Here is a 5,601-nt window from a genome sequence, read left to right as displayed (position 1 = left end):
ACAAACTGTTGAAAGGACTTAAACGAATTTTCAATAAAATTACAATCATCAGCATTTTTTGCACCAAAAAAAAAACAACCAAAATATTTTGAAAAAAATACTAAAATACTATTAACACTCTTGAGTGAAAAACTTCAACGCCGAAATAATCAGCCGAATTATAACAAACATCGGATCATCACCTTATTGTCTAGCACTTTCGATTTGCAATTTTTCGACACTTTTATATCAGCGCAATAACCTTTTTAGCGTCAATTAAACTTTCAACCGTCCGCACAAATATTCCTCAGCTGACACGTTCTATATGCTCACTTCTCAAAAATCAACAAGCGACTCAACAAATCAACGTCGACAGTGTCGTCGTCGACAATGTCTGTTCACGCGTAGCCTTAGAAATTCAGTTAGGTTATAGACAAGATAGCCAGGCCCTCCCGTAAAAACTTCAAAGATCAAATTCAAAAAAAAAAATCCAACTATCGATCGGACTAATGAGCAATCACGTCGAAGTGATCTTTGTTTATAAATAAATGAAAAAGTGTGAAGATCACATCTACCGGACCGAACCGATAGTATATAATTTCGAAAGCGCGCAGGAATTGTATCCGTGGGATACTTTGTCTCGCAGTGAGCCAATAGGAACGTCCCATTTTCGAAAAAGAGAATGACAAGTGATCTATTTTTGGAACAGTTTTTGACTCTCGCAGATCGAAAGATCATGCTGATTGCGCTGTACACAGAATGAAAGGAATTTTCAGTTTGGCTGAGGCACATTGAGGAAAGTTCAGAGATAGTTTAATTGCCAAACGGGGTTGGGTCCTTTTTGGATCCGCCTTCGATTCGATTAGTGGGGGGATAGCCACGCAGTCATAAACAAATCCGAAGTTCGAAAATTGTTTAAATTGGTGTCGGAGTATCATTGAATATTGAAATGGCTGATGCAGAGAAACATTTAAAATACTGTAAACAATATAGTTCTGAAGATTGTTTCGAATATACTTAATCTAAGGGAGCACCTTTATACAATTTTGCTAGAGGAGTAGGTATAGGTAAAATTTTGTGCTTCTGGTTATTCTCGAAACATCAATTCTTGGCAGGTGTATTCTATGGTTAGTTTATATTATGTGTAGAATTCAACAATTCACGGTGATAAATCACAAGATATATATGTAGAAACGAAGTACCTTGGCTCTGGTTCTTCATTGCGGGTGCTTTATTGAAGCGTCAAAGTGTAAATATTGGTAAAAATTAAATAACGAATTGTATGTGGTTTTACCGCCCACTTCATCTGAACCGCAGAGCAGTCTATAAAATATACAATGTTCGGATATCTGAAGATCTTAAAAAAAAAAAACAACAAACAATTTTTGTTTTCTTCGACGTGATCCTTTGGAAAATTATTGTTTTTGTTTTTTTATTCAGTGCAGGTATTGTAGTTCTTTTTTATGGGGTAGGTAATAAATTTAAACCAAGATGATCTGGTATAGGTTGAGGTTTTAATAAAATTAAACTTACCTTTTGGTTTACAATTAAAAATAAACATAAAATTAGTTTTATTGTTTGCATATGTACGTACACTTTGAGATTAAATAATAAATCAATGATAGAAAATATCTATGTTTAAACACTAGTTAGTTCTGCGTTATTTCTTGGCATGTTTTATTGTTGAGTAGATATTTATGCTAACCATACTGATGTATATAAATCTGAATACTATTATCGTAGTTAGCAAAATAAATCTAGATAAATTGTATAAATCACATCAATCTAATTTTTATATTTTATAGACTTAAAAAATTTTCTTTTTCCTATACATTGAAGGTACATTAGGGTTACATGCAGTTGGATTGCTGCCATCCCGCTAGAAATGTTGTAAAACAGATTAAGCAGTTGAAATAAAAATCCGCATAGAGAATTTTTTTCCCCTATTTTCAACTAATTTATGTCCAGTCCATCCACCGTGGAACTTCGGAAAAAAAAAAAAAAAAAACAAAAAATAACTATATAAGGACCACTCTAATGTAGGGTACATTTGACACCGGGGCACATTTGACTTTGCGTTTTTCGGTATGATCGTGCCCTTAATTAACAATAGTTTGGATGAAGAAAGAAGCTTAGTTTGATTTAATGAAATTTTGCGAAATTTCGCAGTCTTTCATTAACTTTTCGCGGAGTACCACGTGTTTTCGTGTTTTCTGTATTTCTGATCTAATTTTTGACCACCGGTATGCAAGCGATTTCTGAACCTAATAAAACAGTTTTTTTAATGGTGAATCAATATTTTGATAGCACTAAGCTTAAAATTAAGTAAATTAAAACCAGCTTTGTAAAAAAATAGTATTAGTTATTGAAAAAAAAGAAAAACAGTTCTGTGGCTCCTTCGGGGCACCTTTGACTTTTGCAATGTAAGCACAGTTTTACGTTGATTTTGGGGAATTTTATATTAAATAAATTATTTAAAAATAAATCGACATCGATTAATTTTGATTTAGATTTAAATGCAGAGATTTTTTGAAATATTTTATGGTTTTTTGTTTTTTCTTCTTCTTTTTAGAAAATAAATTTTTTAATTCTTTTTTCGTTATATTGTTTAGTAGATTGTTTAAAACCAAAAATTTATTTTTTTTTCTAATTAAACAATAGACAAGCAAGATTCGCTGATAGTTTTAAAAATATAATGCACACGATGTGGGGTTTAATCCACCATTGTCATATGTACCCCTTTTAAAGTCAAATGTGCCCCGGTCCCGGGGCACTTTTGACAAAATGACTTTTTTTAGAAAACATTATTTTTTTAAATGTTGTTATATGGTAAAACAAAAAAATTTACTGTTAGTATACCTTATCTTTAATAGTCAATAAATCAAATACAAAACAAAATATTGGAAAAAATTAACAGTTTTAGAAAATACAGACCTTTAAAAACTAAGTGTCAAATGTACCCCCTTTTCCCCTACATACATACACTGGCAGATATAATTCTTCGTACAAAAGTCAAAAAGCTGTTTTCCAATTACTTAAAAGAGCACTTAGTGAAGACACACAAGTTAAGGGACACAATAAAAGATTTCATTATAGTTAGCGATTCTCTAATGCTTTATAAAAATATAAAAGAAACCATAATGTACCTACCTAAGAATGTTTAAAATTGAAATTTGTGCATCGCACGAAGAATTTTGTCGTGCACTGCATGTGCGTTATATGAGTAAAATATAAAAAATAAGAATTCTTTTAAAATTGACCTCACAATTAAATTACTAACAAGAAAAGAGAGAATGAGACTATAACAGAGCAGGTTTAAAGTAATTTAAATGTTTATTATCCATTAAAATTATTTACAACTAAATGCATAAAATGCAAAACTCATAAAACAATTTAAAATTTGTTTTTAAAATTACAAAAACACCTTTTCAAATGTTTTGAACCCCAAGAAAAAAAAAAATGACAGCCATATTTATAAAGGAATCTTAAAGGTTGTTTAACGTTAAACAACCTCTAAATAGCTTTAATGTGTATTTATAAAGAATTTACACTTTTAAGCAACGTTGCTTAACAATAGCTTAACTTAACCGCCATTCACCGCATTTAGAGCTTGCCATTTTAAGATTGATTGAATTTTTACTAAGATCGTGAGCACAGTATCATGGTATTAATTTAACTAGGGTGTGGGGTGAAGACGTCATTTGGGTTTAAAATTAAATTAATCCGTGAAAGGAGCATGAATTTTAAATTTAAACTAAAGGATTAAAGAATGTTAAAAAAAAAATTAAAATGGTTACAAATACAAAAAATTAATGTTTTCTGGCTTTGCTCTGTGCATTTTAGTAATGAACCTAACGATAGCAGAATCATCGTCAACGACCTAATGTGTTGTTTTTTTGAAGTCAAGGTTAAGAATTTTTGTTTACAAAAATAAATACCCTCAAGTTGTCAAAAACCACGTGATGTTTCTAAAATGTAATATTATTTGGTACTAGATTAGTTAATTCCCCTTCATTTTTTGACACAGCTATCGTTTAGTTAATCATCTGTGGAAATTTGATTATAAATACAAATTTAAGCAACGTTGCTTAAAGGCGAATTAAATATTTAAGCAAACTTAACTTAACAACCTTTGAGAACCAATTTAAGCAAATCTAAAAAATTTGTATTTAAAAATATTCAAAAAAATTTGGTATGCCATTAAGCCCTGATTTTTCAATCGCCTGTTAATATAAAAATTTTTATTCCTGGGAATAAGCTCTAACTGAGGTTTATCTGACTATTGAAAAATTGGCTTTAAAAGTAAAATATTAATCGACACAATGAAACAAACTTTCAAACTAATTGGTCCGTTTTCGACTCCAAAAACATTAATACTTTTGTTTTATTTTGTCTTAATTTTCACATTTAGTCTACAACAAGGCAAACATTTTATTTTTGTATTTCACATGTAGGATCTTCGAAAAGATAGACAGCCATCTCTATCATCGTAATATCATGTTTGGTTGTTATTTCGAGTTCGATTTTTGTTATGATTATAATCCAAAATATGTACTTGCATTATAATTCGCCCTTCTCAACATTCTCGATACCGGTTCATTTCCAACATAGTCAGTTCTCTGAAGAGCCTGATGAAATTTGGGTACAGATATGAGTGTGTAAAGTTAGCCCCTTTTTTCGAAATTGTTGCCCCAAAAATTACAAAAAATACTAAAGGTTCCGACTAACAAATTTGCTTCTATAAAGCTTTACAGGTGGTAATGTAGCTCCTGTAAAGCTTTATAGAAGGGATATTGTTCGTTGGGGTACCTATGTTCTTTTATGGAAAACGCGCTTCCAGGACCCCCTTTTGACCAAAACTGAGAATATATATTAATTAATATTCGGGACTTTGAAAAACAAAAAAATGGTTACGATATAACAAAAAATAATTTTCTGATTTCTTATTTTTGACACTGAAAATAATAAATTTCGTAAAATTACGAAAATCGTTTCATACACTACATTTTTGTTGGCCCAACGAAACTTTCGTTGGCTCAACGAAAATATGTAATTTTTCGTAATATGAAAACCTTCATCAATTAATGAAAACGTTTCATACACTTTTTCTCCCTTTTTAGTGCCAAAAAATCCAATTCAATGAAAAGATTCATCAATTAACGAAAAATGTCATACTCATTTTAAAGAATAAAAATAAGAATTTTTTCCTTACTTTATTAAAGTTTTAATTAAGTAACGAAAAAATTCATTAACTTATGAAATTCAACATTAACTAACGAAAATCTTCATAAGCTTATGAAAATTCTTCATATACTTATGAAATATTACATTGGCTTATGAAAAAATACATCAGTTAACGAAAAAAATCGTTGCCTTACAAGAAAAAAACGTAGACTTGGGTGCATTTCTGTTTTAATGATTAAAAATTGAATCTTGCTTTATATAGTTCACATTAGGTTTTCGTTTAAAAATCTATGTAAGCTGAGCTGAATATAAATATTAAATTAATAATTTAACAAGTCCAATAAAAAAATACAATTAATACAACGAAAAGTTTCGCTAGCTAACAAATATTTTTTCGTAATTTAATAAAAATTTTCATTAAATTTACGAAAAAATTCG

This window comes from Episyrphus balteatus, chromosome 2 (assembly GCF_945859705.1).
Source record: "Episyrphus balteatus chromosome 2, idEpiBalt1.1, whole genome shotgun sequence".
Lineage (NCBI taxonomy): Eukaryota > Metazoa > Arthropoda > Insecta > Diptera > Syrphidae > Episyrphus > Episyrphus balteatus.
This window is presented reverse-complemented; position numbering follows the sequence as displayed.